The sequence below is a fragment of the Sorex araneus genome, chromosome 4 (genome assembly GCF_027595985.1).
Source record: "Sorex araneus isolate mSorAra2 chromosome 4, mSorAra2.pri, whole genome shotgun sequence".
NCBI lineage: Eukaryota > Metazoa > Chordata > Mammalia > Eulipotyphla > Soricidae > Sorex > Sorex araneus.
Window position 1 is genome coordinate 206,000,387 of NC_073305.1, and position 13,303 is coordinate 206,013,689.

Genomic DNA, 13,303 nt, shown 5'->3' on the forward strand with positions numbered 1-13,303 from the left:
GGAAGCGCCAGGAGCCTGTGCGGTTAGGATCTGAGGCGAGGGAGGGTGTGAGGAAGGGTGTGGCTTTTGGAACCAGTTGGCCGCCTCGACAGTAGGAATTAGGAATGACAGGTTCTGGCACTGGGCTGGCTTGTGTGAGGGCCTGGGTTCAATTTCTGGCACCATAAAAAAGATAGGTACTGGCAGGGGATAAATAAATAATAGGGTTGTAAATCAAATACCTAGGGTGTTTGTGTTGATGAGTGCAGAATCGGGCTGGGCTGGTACAGCAGTTCGGGTGCGTGCAGTAGTCATGGCTCAGACCCCAGCAGCACATGGCGTCACTCAGTTTTGCCTGGAGGCTACTAGGTATGTCCCTGGGAGAAACCCGGGGCACTGCATCATCCGGCCCTATTGCCGAGCTGCTCCCATGGCCAGGACTGTCCCTGGGGCCTCTTGAACACTGCTCGGGAGGTTCCCCAGCCAAAAAGGGAAAAAAACCTTATAAAGTAGACTGGTAATGAAGTTGGCTGGGCCCGAGAGTGCCGCAGATACGGCGCTTCCTTCCACATAGCACCCGTCTGCTCCCAGGGCCTTCCAGGCGTGTCTCTGAGTGCAGCCGGGTAAGGCCCGAACACCCCCAAGATCATAACAAAATAATTATCTTGAGGTGCTTTTGGGGCAGCTGAAGGTCAGGTTTCGGGTGCACATTGATTAAAGGTAGATTTTTAGGGGGGTGCTTGAGTGGTTTTCAGAAGGCCAGTGAGGTTTGGGACATTGCTACAGAGGCAGGTAGAGGGGCCAGAGTGCAGTAGGTGAGGCACTTGCCTTGCACACGGCTGACCGGGGTACGATTCCTGGTACCTCGTATTCGGTCCCCTGAGCACTGCTGGGTATGTGCATTTGCCAGTGAGCATCATTGACTTCGTACATCCTGGGTGCTCTACATGCCTTGTTTCACTTAATCTCGTTAAAGTAACCCTATTTTCTTCATTTTTAAGGGGGGAAACTGAGTCCTAAGGACTTTTGCCGGAGGTCAGAAAAGCAGGAAGTATGCTCCAAGGTACCCTGAGTCTGCTAGGTGTTCTGTGCCGGTGCTAAAGACAGCCCTGGAAGGGGCAGCTAAGGAGACTGCAGGCTAAACTCTGCGTAGATTCCAAATCTTAGTTATTGTACTGAGTGCTGCTGCATTCTTTTGAATGAATGTCAAAAACACCAAATTTTTAAAAATTACTTTTCTTGAGTTGGAGAGAATACAGTGGCCAATGCAAGCACCCTGCACGCAGCCTACCTGGGCTTGATCCCCAGCACCCCTTGTGGTTCCTGAGCCCTTCAGGAGTGGTCTCGGAGTGCCATCCCTGAGTACAGCCAGTGTGACCCCAAAACAGAAAGATACTTTTGTGATAGGGGTCACACCCACTAATGCTAGCGGATACAGGGCTCCCTGGGGCTGTTCCCTGCTGAGCTGGGCCTGTTGAGGGCAGGTGGTGTCGGGTCCCATGGGATAGCTGGCAGCCCGCCCAGCTGTGCTCAGCAGGGACACTGGACCTACTCCCTGCATTGCTGGGGGTCGCCAGCGCTGTGCCTGGTAGTGTTGGGGGCGGCAGGGGTGGTACACAGTGCCAGGGATCCAATGCAGGGCCTTTTATATGTGAGGCATGTGCTCTGCCATTTGAACCCAAGCCCAGCACCTGGGTTCAGCCATGCAGAAGATAAGCTGAGAGCTGGAGAACATAGTCAGAGATGCCTCCTCCTCCCCCATGACCATCCCCAGGCGGGCAGGCAAAAGTGCAAGCCTGTGGCACTCCCGACAGAGAGGAACCCAGGAAAAGAGGCCAGTGGCCTGAAGAAGAGAATAATCATTTATTTTCCTTGTTTGGGCCATGTCACCCTGGGAGAGGGCATTTGTGTTTTTGTCTGTTTTTTCGTCACACCTGGTGGTGCTCAGGGCTTACTCCTGTATTCTGAGGGACAGAGGATAGTATGGTGGGTAGAGCACTAACTTGCCTTGCAAGCAGCTGACCTAGGTTCAATCCCCGGCATCCCAAGTGGTCTCCCAAGCCCACCAGGAGTGATCCGAGCACTGCTGGGTGTGGCCCCCAAATAAAAATCAAACAAGCTGCACTCAGATCATCCCTGGCAGGATCTAGAGGATCATAAATGCTGCTGGGACTCAAACCTGGGTTGCAGCTTGCCAAGCAAATTCCCCACCCGCTGTACTGTCTCTCCAGCCCGGACATCTGTGTTTTTACCACTGACTGCTGTTTCTGATCCTGGAGGTGTGTACAGCCAGCCATGTCTGCAATCAGAAGACAAAGATAGGCAGAACTGTTGCAGGTGACTTATGTGAAGTGGGGCAAAAAGGAGTCTACGGCCTCTCTCTACCCACCTCATTCACCAGGGCAAGTGCCTAGGAAATAGGGAACTGATGAAAGTCTGTGATGAGCCCCTGCCCGGTACAGACCTCACATCTGACCAGCCCGTGAAGCAGCCGTCCACTGCACTGCGCTGCACAGCATGGGAGACTGATCCCCTGCCCCGATTTCTCGGGGGCCTGTGGACTCGTGCTGGAGTGAGGAATTGCTCTTTGCAGGAAAGGAAAGTTTGTCTTAAATCTTAACCAGGCTTCAGGCCTGGTTAAGCAGCTAAGTTGGTTTCCTTGCATGTGGCCAACCTAGGTTCGATCCTCAGCATCCCATATCCTTGACATCCTGAGCACTACCAGGATGTTCTGAGCTCAGAGCCTGGGGTAAACCCTGAGCATCACAGGGTGTGCACCCCCACCCTCCCAATAAATCATAGCAGGGCTGGAGCGATAGTACAGCAGGTAGAGCGTCTGCCTTGCACATGGCCAAACCGGATTCTGTTTCCAGCATCCTGAGCACTGCCAGGAGTAACCCTTGTGCATTGGTGGGTGTGACCCAAAGAGAAAAAAAAAATAGCAAAGCTTTTCCAGTCCATCGCCTTGCCCTCATGAGAATTTCAGAAGTAGATAAACAGTGAAGTAAAACAGGGGATTGTTCAAGAGAGAACTTCTCCAGAGGTGGGCTTCTCCAGAGGTGTAGAGAGCTGAGAATAAGCATCTCAGATGGAAATGCGGGCCGGCCCACAGAACAGGGAGACGCCCTGCTTGCCTTGGTGAAGTTTGTTTTATAGATTTTCTCCCAAGCTGCCTCATGGGGCTTTCTACCTAGATAAAAATCTGTTGCTATGCTGATGTTAAGAGGAAGACTTGAAAATTTTGGCGTCCACCTTCCTGTCCTTATCACAACCCTTTTTTCCTGCTGGAGCCTCTCTCAGGAAGGGGTTCCAGCCTTCTCTGGGCCTGTACAGGCACAGGTTAGAATCTTATCAGGCCTCAGTTCATGTGTCCACAAAGTGGGTCTGGCCATAATGCTTTTAGCTGCTTTTAGAGCTAGTGACAGTATCACTGTATCACTGTCATCCCCTTGTTCATGGATTTGCTCAAGCGGGCACCATTAACGTCTCCATTCGTCCCAGCCCTGAGATTTTAATAGCCTCTCCTTACTCATCCTTAGTGACAGAGTAACAGCTTCAAATCCCATCTTAGTTTTATTATGTCCCAAGAACTCATTGGCATCACTCCCATCTACCTGCCTCCTTCAGAATTTTATTTGAGACACTGTAATTTATAATACTGTTCTGTTTGATTTTTGGTTTGGGGCCACACCAGGCAATGCTCAGCGGTTACTCCTAGCTCTGTGCTCAGGAATTACTCCTGATGGTCCATCAAACCTGGGTCCACAAGGCAAGTGCCCTATACTCACTGTACTATCATCTTGGCCCCTACAGTACTGTTAATGGTAGGGTTTCACACATACAACATCACAACAATCACATGTTCTATCAGATTTGATTTTTCAAATTAAAAATTTCAAAAAAATTCACAAGGTATTTTTGGGCCACACCCTGTGGTGCTCGTGGCTTAGTCCTAGCTCTTACTCAGGGATCACACCTAGCAGGGGTGAAACTGTTGTCAACCCCGTGTAAGGCAAACGCCTTAATGCCTTAACCCCTGCACCATCTCACTGGCCCAGAGTAAAAATTTAAATGATCTGTGTTGTCTGTGGGCTGGAGCAATAGTGCAGCAGGTAGGGCATTCGCCTTGCACTCTGCCAACCCGGGTTCGATTCCTCCGAATCTCGGAGAGCCCAGCAAGCTACCAAGAGTATCGTGCCCACACGGCAGAGCCTGGCAAGCTCCCCGTGGCATGTTCGATATGCCACAAACAGTAACAAGTCTCACAATGGAGATGTTACTGGTGCCCGCCTGAGCAAATCGAAGAGCAACGGGATGACAGTGATGGTGACAGTGTTGTCTGTAAGAGGCTGACTTTACTTTCTTTTTTTGGGGGGGGGTCACACCCAGCGATGCTCAGGGGTTACTCCTGGCTTTGCACTCAGGAATTACTCCTGGCAGTGCTTGGGGGACCATATGGGATGCCGGGGATCGAACCCGGGTCGGCCGCGTGCAAAGCAAACGCCTTACCCGCTGTGCTATCGCTCCGGCCCCCAAGAGACTGACTTTAGATGCAAGGAAACAAATTGAGTATGGAGAGAGCTCTCTAAGGGCTGGCACCCATGTTTCCTGTGCTGGAGATGCTGGTTCAGTCCCAGAGACCACGTGGTCCCTGAGCTTTGGTGGGGAATAGCCCGTGAGCACTGCCAGGTATAGTCCAAAAACAAGGGCCAGAGAGTTAAGTAAGGTATTGGGGATACCTTAGCTCAGAGAGGCGTTAAGGCATTTGTCTTGTAAGTGGTCCATGCTGGTTCAGTCCCCAGCATTGCATATGGTCCCATCCAGAATACCACCGGAGTTACTCCTGAGCACTGCCAGGAGTAGCCCCTGAGCACCAAGGGGTGTGTCCCAAAACAAAAACAAACACCTCCAAGGGCCAGAGAGCCGAGCTCAAAGGGCCGGAGCATGTGCTTGCTTGTGAGAGATCCAGCTAAGATCCTGGAGCCACCCCCACCCAGCGAGGAGCACTGCCTGGAACAGCCCCCAGCAAAAACAAAACAAGAACAAAACAAAAACAAGGACCAGAGCCTTAGCTCCAGTCCAGAGTCTTAGCTCCAAATGTGTGCATGTGGGTGGCTGGGGTGGATCCTCTGAGCACTGCCGGAAATGATCCCAAAGCCAAAGGATGAATAAAGGTCTTTCCCAGGGGGGGAAGATGGTCTCCACACCACATATGGTTCCCCCGAACTCCTGGGGAGATCCCTGAGCCTAGAGCCACAGCAATCTCTTACCACCACCGGTGTGGCCCCCAAACAACTATTAGACATCAGAGAGCCAACTAGCACAGGGGGGAGGGCACTTGCCTTGCACAGTTCACTCCTTATATCCCAGATAGTCACTCTCAAGCATCACCAGGAGTAATTTCTAAGTCCAGAGCCAGGAGTAAGGCCTGAAAATCATCGGAGGTGGCCCACAACCTCCATAAGAAAAAAACCATCCGATACAACAGACTTCCAAGTCAAAAATGACATAAGACAGGATTCCATATCCAGAAAAGGGTTAACACGGCAGGATGAGGTGGTGAGTATAAATATTTACAAAGCTAAAGCAGGCCACTAAAATAAATGAGTTCAAAACAGAATGAAAGAGAAAACTTAAGCATGTCCGTAATAGACTTTCCAGTACGCCAGATCCAAGAAACGGTAAGGACAAGAAGGACTTGAGGGTGGCCGGAGCCATAGCACAGGGGGGTAAGGCATTTGCCTTGCACATGGCCAACCCGGGTTCGATCCCCAGCATCCCAGATGGTCCCCCAAGCATGGCTAATTCCTGAGTGCAGAAACCAGGAGTAACCCCTGTGCATCACCGGGTGTGACCCAAAAAGAAAAAGGACTTGAAAACATAGTAATCCAACTAGATGCCACATGCGCGCAGTATGGTCCACTCTGTGACAACTGAATTGCCCTCCCTCTCAGCTGCCCGAGGCACAGTCTCCAGCACTGGTCAGGGTTGCCACAAATTGAGTCCAAATTTTTTTTCTTTTTAAGACTGGACTCTTTTGTCACACTTTATTTTCTTTTCAACAAGTTTAACTCTTTACTAAATCCAGCGCCACATGGATGCCACTGCGAGTCACTGTCCTCGTATACATAAGCACATCTCTCGCCTCAATAGAGGCTGGAGCCTGGGGCCAGAGCTATAGCACAGCGGGTAGGGTGTTTGCCTTGCACGCGGCCGACCCGGGTTCGATCCCCGGCATCCCATATGGTCCCCCAAGCACCGCCAGGAGTAATTCCTGAGTGCAGAGCCAGGAGTAACCCCTGAGCACCGCTGGGTGTGACCCAAAAAGCAAAAAAAAAAAAAAATAGAGGCTGGAGCCAGCTTCCTCCCAAACTTGGATACCTTCAGGCTTTCTTTGTTTTGGGGGTGCGCCTGACTCAGTGCTCAAGGATCACTCCAGATGGTGCTCAAACCCAGGTTGGCTATGTGCAGAGCAAGTACCCTGTCACTGTATTCTCTGTCCAGCCTGGTACCTTCAGTTTCCAGAAGAGCTATGTGTTCTCCCTGGTTCTGGAGACCCCACTTCATCAGCGGCAAAAATGGCCTGAACCGCAATCTTTTAGTTATTTCTAATCTAGTAGGTAGGTCTCTATGGGCTCCAAGATTAAAGATCACTGTATCACTGTATCACTGTCATCCTGTTGTTCATCAATTGAGTGGGCACCAGTAACGTCTCTGTCCCTCCCAGCCCTGAGATACTAGCAGCCTCGCCTTACTTGTCTTTCCCAACAATTGGAGGCTCTTTCAGGGTCAGGGGAATGAGACCGATCGTTACTGTTTTTGGCAAATCGAATACGTCATGGGTAGTTTGCTAGGCTCTCCCCTTGCAGGTGGGATACTCTTGGTAGCTTGCTGGGCTCTCTGAGAGGTGTGTGTATGTATGTATGTGTATATATATATATATATATACACACACACACACACATATATGTATGTATCATCATCATTCTGTTGATCGTTTAATTTCTTTTTTTTTTCTTTTTTTTGCTTTTTGGGTCACACCGGGGGATGCACAGAGGTTATTCCTGGCTCTGCACTCAGGAATTACTCTTGGCAGTGCTCAGGGGACCATATGGGATGCTGGGATTTGAACCCGGGTCTGCCGTGTGCAAGGCAAACGCCCTACCCACTGTGCTATCACTCCAGCCCCAATCGTTGAACTTCTCGAGTGGTCTCAGTAACATCTCCATTTGTCCAAGCCCTGAGATTTTAGAAGCCTCTCTCTACTCATCCTTCCAACAATGCCTTACTGGAGGCTCTTTCAGGGTCAGGGGAATGAGACCCAGCTTGTTACTGGTTTTGGTATGTTAATACACCATGGGGACCTTGCAAGGCTCTCCCATGTGGGCAGGAAACTCCCATCTATGATTTGTTGCCTATCTGAACTCCATCAAATATGCTGTGGTAATTATGGAAAATAGGTAGAAAGTGTCTTATAATGTGTCACGCGTTCCCGAAGCTTGGTGGCGGTTAGGTAGTGGAGGTTGGCTGCCGGGGCTGGGTCCCTTGGGGCGGGAGGGTTCTCACCCGACCCCCTCTGGGGTGCCCCGAGTGAAAACAGCCTGGCAGAGTCTGGTGGCATGGCTATGGGGGCCTTATTGTATTTATTGTATACTCCTGTCTGAAAGGAGCAGCCATTGAGATCTGGAGGGTGGCTGATGAGGAGATAATCTGGTGCCGGCAGGGTGTGGTAGGGTGTGGTTTATGGGTGTGATCCCTGGGTCACCAGAGATTGGGGGATAGCAGTCAGAGGATCTCTGCTTCCGGGTCGTCCAGAGTCCAGGGTCATAAAGTTCCGCATTATCTGGGTTCCGTGGGACTTCATTCATGTGTAAGGCTCGGCCGGCCTGAGCGTCCAGAAAGCGGCCTGGATAATTAAAGATAATACCTTAAAAATTATCTTCAATCATGAAGAGTAAGAGAAGGAAAGTGTAAAACTCACTAATTTGTGCATAGTTGAGTTTTTGAGTCACCTCCTAGCTCTACACTCAGGAATTATTCCTGGCACTGCTCAGGGGACCATATGGGATGCCAGGGATCAAACCCAGATCAGATCCATGCAAGGCACATGCCCTACCCACTGTACTGTCTCTCCAGCTCCCAAAACTCCGTATGTATTTGTGTCTTAATGGAGTTCGTTTAGTCAGTTACACTGCCAGCATCTTTAGACAAGAAAGTGAGGAGATTTAGTTATTTAATGTCAAGACAACTATGACTAGTCAGTCACCTGAAATTTCAGCCCTGAATAGGGGTTCGGAACACTTTGTATAGAAGTTTTTCTGGCAATCGCAGCAAAGGTGAAACAAAAGAGTACAAGAATGGAGTATTTTTTTTTTTTTTTTTGCTTTTTGGGTCACACCTGGCGATGCACAGAGGTTACTCCTGGCTCTGCACTCAGGAATTACTCTTGGTGGTGCTCAGGGGACCATATGGGATGCTGGGGATCGAACCCGGGTCTGCGGCGTGCAAGGCAAACGCCCTACCCGCTGTGCTATGGCTCCAGCCCAAAATGGAGTTTTTTGATTGGTCACTTCACCACAATCCACTGAGATATATTTAGCGGGAGAGGGGCACAAGTCGGGCCTGAGAGGGGGCCCTTGTTGCTGTGAATCTCTGCGGTGGATAGATTTTTTTTTTTTTTTTTTTTTTTTTTTTTTGCTTTTTGGGTCACACCCAGCAATGCACAGGGGTTACTCCTGGTTCTACACTCAGGAATTACCCCTGGCGGTGCTCAGGGGACCATATGGGATGCTGGGATTCGAACCTGGGTCAGCCTGGGTCGGCCGCGTGCAAGGCAAGCGCCCTACCCGCTATGCTATTGCTCCAGCCCCGCGGTGGATAGATTTTATTTAGACTTAGTCCTCTCTGCCTCGCTCCCAGGGGGCCTGTGCTGTACATCAGGTACATCAGATAAGGCATTTCTTAAGTCAGAGGGTACCGGGAAAACAGAGGAAAAGCTGCAATGTAACCTTTACCTATAACATTTGAGTATGTTGAAATATCCCCACAATAAGTCTCCTTCACACATAGTTAGGAAAGTTTTTGTGTGTATTAAGAACCTATGAGATCTAATTTGGGGCCAGAGACGTGGCTCGGAGATAAAGCCTTGAGCATGACACCTGCCTTTGGTCCCCAGCGCCACTGACAATCCTCTTAGCAACTTTCAAATGCAGAATACAGGTTTTGTTTGTTTGTCTGTTTTTCTTTTTGGGTTACACCTGGCCATGCTCAGGGGTTAACCATGATGCTGGGAATCGAACCTGGGTTGGCCACATGCAAGGCAAACGCCCTACCCGCTGTGCTATTGCTCCAGCCCCCACAACACGGTTTTATTAACTGCAATCACCATGTTTTGTGTTACTTTCTTTTTGTATAGTACTTCTCTAAGCATATAACAGGAATTTTATGCTTTTGTCCACCTTCACCCATTCTGTCTACCCCCCACTCCCAAACCTGGCTACCTCCAGTCTGTCCTAAGAGTTCATTTTGTTGTTGTGTGTATATTTTATATAAGAGTGAAATTGTATGCTATTTGGATTTTTCTAAATTACTTATTTCACTCAGCCTAACACTCTCAGCTCCATTCCTGTTGTTGCAGGTGACATGATTTATTTTTTGAGTGTGTGTGCATAGCGTACACGTGTGTGTATATAGCGTATACACACACACACACACCAAAACAAACAATAACAATAATAATTGAATAGAATTTGCAGGCTGCTTGGGGGTATTTTTTACATCTTTTTGTTTTGTTTTGTTTTATTTTGGGGGCCACACCCAGCAGTGCTCAGGATTTACTCCTGACTCTGTGCTCAGGGATCAATGCTGAAGGAGCTGAGTGGACCATATGGGCTGCTAGGGTGAACACGTCATGCAAAGCAAGTGCTCTGCCCACCGTGCTAGCTTTCCAGCCCGGCGCTGACATTTTAACATTATTAAAACTCTTCTCGGGGCTGGAGCCATAGCACAGCGGGTAGGGCGTTTGCCTTGCATGCGGCTGACCCCGCATCCCATATGGTCCTCCAAACACTGCCAGGAGTAATTCCTCAGTGCGTGAGCCAGGAGTAACCCCTGTGCATCACTGGGTGTGACCCCCCCAAACAAAAAACTCATTCATGAACATGATTCCATCTTAGAGCTTTATGGATTTCAGAAATATTGGTTGAGTTTGTTTGCTTGCTTTTCTTTTGGGCCACACCTGGCAGTGCTCAAGGCTCACTCCTGACTCTGCTCAGGGATCACTCCAGATGGGCTCAGGGGACCGTACAGGATGCCTGGGATCGAACCCAGGTCAGCTGTGTAACACCTCCAAAGGCAAGTGCCCTACCTGTGTACTATCTCTCCGGTCATTGTCAGACATGTTCATACTTTCCAGTGTCCTAGACACCTCTTTGGTTAAGTTTATTCTTTGCTTTTGTTCGTTTTCATTTGTTACCCAGTGATGCTCAGGGGTAACTTCTGGCTCTGCACTCAGTAATCATTCCTAGAGGGGCTGGAGTGATAGCACAGCGGGTAGGGCATTTGCCTTGCATGCGGCCGACCCAGGTTCAATTCCCAGCATCCCATATGGTCCCCTGAGCACTGCCAGGGGTGATTCCTGAGTGCAGAGCTAGGAGTAACCCCTGTGCACCGCCGGGTGTGACCCAAAAAGAAAAAAAAAATAGTCACTCCTAGAGGAGTCGGGAATCCATATCGGATGCCAGGGATTGAACCCAGGTCAGCCATGCAGCACATCCAGACTTCACAGAACCCAGGAGAAGCAAGGAAGCGAGATGGGGAAAGTGAGTAAGAAGCCCACTCAGCTCTAGAGCGGAAAAAAATGACCCAGAAGCCCAGTGGCACCAACAGCTCAGTGGATCCTCAGGCCGTGGCCCTAGCAACACCATCCCGAGATCTATGTTGTAATAAGCAACATCAAATAAATTAATTAGTGCGTGCTAAGGGGGCAGGCTTGGGGACTGGGTGGGAAACTAGGGACACTGTGGCAAGGAATAGCACATGGGTGGTGGAGCTGGTGTTGGAATGTTGAGTAGTTCCTGACACAAATGTACAAATGTATCGTGAACAACTTTGTAAATCATGGTGTTTAAATAAGGTTAGAAAAAAAATTTTCTTTTAAAAAGTAGAATAAGGGCCAGAGTGATAGAAGAGTGGGTAGGGCATTTGCCTTGCACACAGCCAACCCGGATTCGATCCCCAGCACCCCCATATGGTCCCCCAGGAACCACCAGGAGTAATTTCTGAGTGCAGGGCCAGGAGTAACCCCTGAGCATCACTGGGAATGACCCAAAAAGCAAAATAAACAAATAAATAAATAAGATAGTGGTAAGGCACTTGTCTTGCACATGGCTAACCTGGGTTAGCTCAAGGGATCATATGGGGTGCAGGTAGGCCACCATTGAATATGGTCTCCTGAGCCCCACCAGGGGTGATTGATCTCAAGGGGTGTGGAAGGAGGAGATGGTGGTGGTGAGCCCTAATCAGAGCCAAATATGGTGCCAAAACCGAAAAAAGAGGAAAGGAAGAGAAAATAAATGAATCTCAGAGGGGATTCCCCACCCACCTCCTGAAAACTACTTGGAAGCCCCCCAGCCATTGCACTCCCAGAAGAAACAAAATAAGAATCTGGTAAGAGAGTACAGTGGGTAGGGTACTTGCTTTGCATGCGGCTGACCCAGGTTTGATCCCCGGCATCCCATACCGTATGGTTCCCTGAGTACTGCCAGGAGTGATCCCTGAGTGCCAAGCCAGGAGTAAGTCCTGAGCATTACCTGGTGTGGCTCCCCAAAAGACAAAACACAAAAATGGGAGCAATAGTGCAGTGAGTGACCTGGGCATTTGCCTTGCATGTGGCCGAGCCAGTTCAATCTCCGGCTTCCCATATGGTTCCCTGATCACCACCAGAAGTAATTCCTGACAGCTGGGCCAGGAGTAACCCCTGAGTATCCCCAGGTGTGCAAATCCCCCAAAAAATATCCAAGCACCCCGGAGAAGTATGCTAATTTGATTCTGCCTACACTCCATAAATGAATGTCTGAATGACAGCACATATGTTTGCAACATGGTTTACTGCGTATTCTAAACTGACAGTTCGAAGGGAAAATAGATTCCTTTCAAAATATTATTGTTTACTAACAATGCATCTGATGGAGATGTCCGAGGAGATAAATGCTTCACACAGCTACACAATAACCGCTTTCCAGCCCTGGACCCTGGAGGAGTCGTTCTGGCTTTCAAGTCTTATTATTTAAGAAATCCAATTCATACGGTTCAGCTGCCACAAATGTGATTGCTCTGACAGGTAAATTGAAAAATCTCTGGAAAGGACTCACCATCTAGATATATCACTAAGATCACTCAGAGAGGGCTGGAGAGACAGTGGATAGGGCATTTGTCTTGCATGTGGCTGACCCGAGTTTGACCCCCAACACACTGTATGGTCCCTCCATCGTCAGGTATGACCCCAACATTAAAAAAAAAAAAATTAGGGGCTGGAGCAATAGCACAGCGGGTGACATTTGCTTTGCACATGGCCGACCTGGGTTTGATTCTCAACATCCCATAGGGTCCTCTGAGCACCACCAGGAGTCATTCCTGAGTGCAGAGCCAGGAGTAACCCCTGTGCATCGCCAGGTGTGACCCAAAAAGCCAAAAAATAAAAATAGAATGTTTTACTTCAAAAAAAAAAAAGGCAGCTTCAGAATGAGCATGACCTTGGGAGCTTGCTCCCCACTGCTCTCAAATTGTTCCCATTATGCCACACCCTGTGCCAAGGCAACCCTACAACCCATAGTCTGGGCACCCCGGGGCTCGGGGTATAGCAGTTAAGAGATGAAACCTCCCCTTGTCCCCTGTGAACATTGTTGAAGGAACGAGGAAAGGTTTCAAATACTACATAACTCAGGCGATGATGTGGGGGCAGGGTTGAAAAAGGCCAAGTCCAATTTGGAAGGAAATTTTACTGTTGGTAAAACGCTATCAAACAACGTTTCTTTTGTAAAAACAAATCTGTAGCTGTGACAAACCTCACAGTTGCTCTTCCTTAAAAAATTGAGGCCAGGGGCTAGCTTGATAGCACAGCGGGTAGGGCGTTTGCATTGCACGCGGCCGACCCGGGTTCGAATCCCAGCATCCCATATGGTCCCCTGAGCACCACCAGGGGTGATTCCTGAGTGCATGAGCCAGAAGTGACCCCTGTGCATCGCCGGGTGTGACCCAAAAAGCAAAAAAAAAAAAAAAAAAAAAAATTGGGGCCAGAGGGACCAGAGAGGTAGTACAGTGGGTA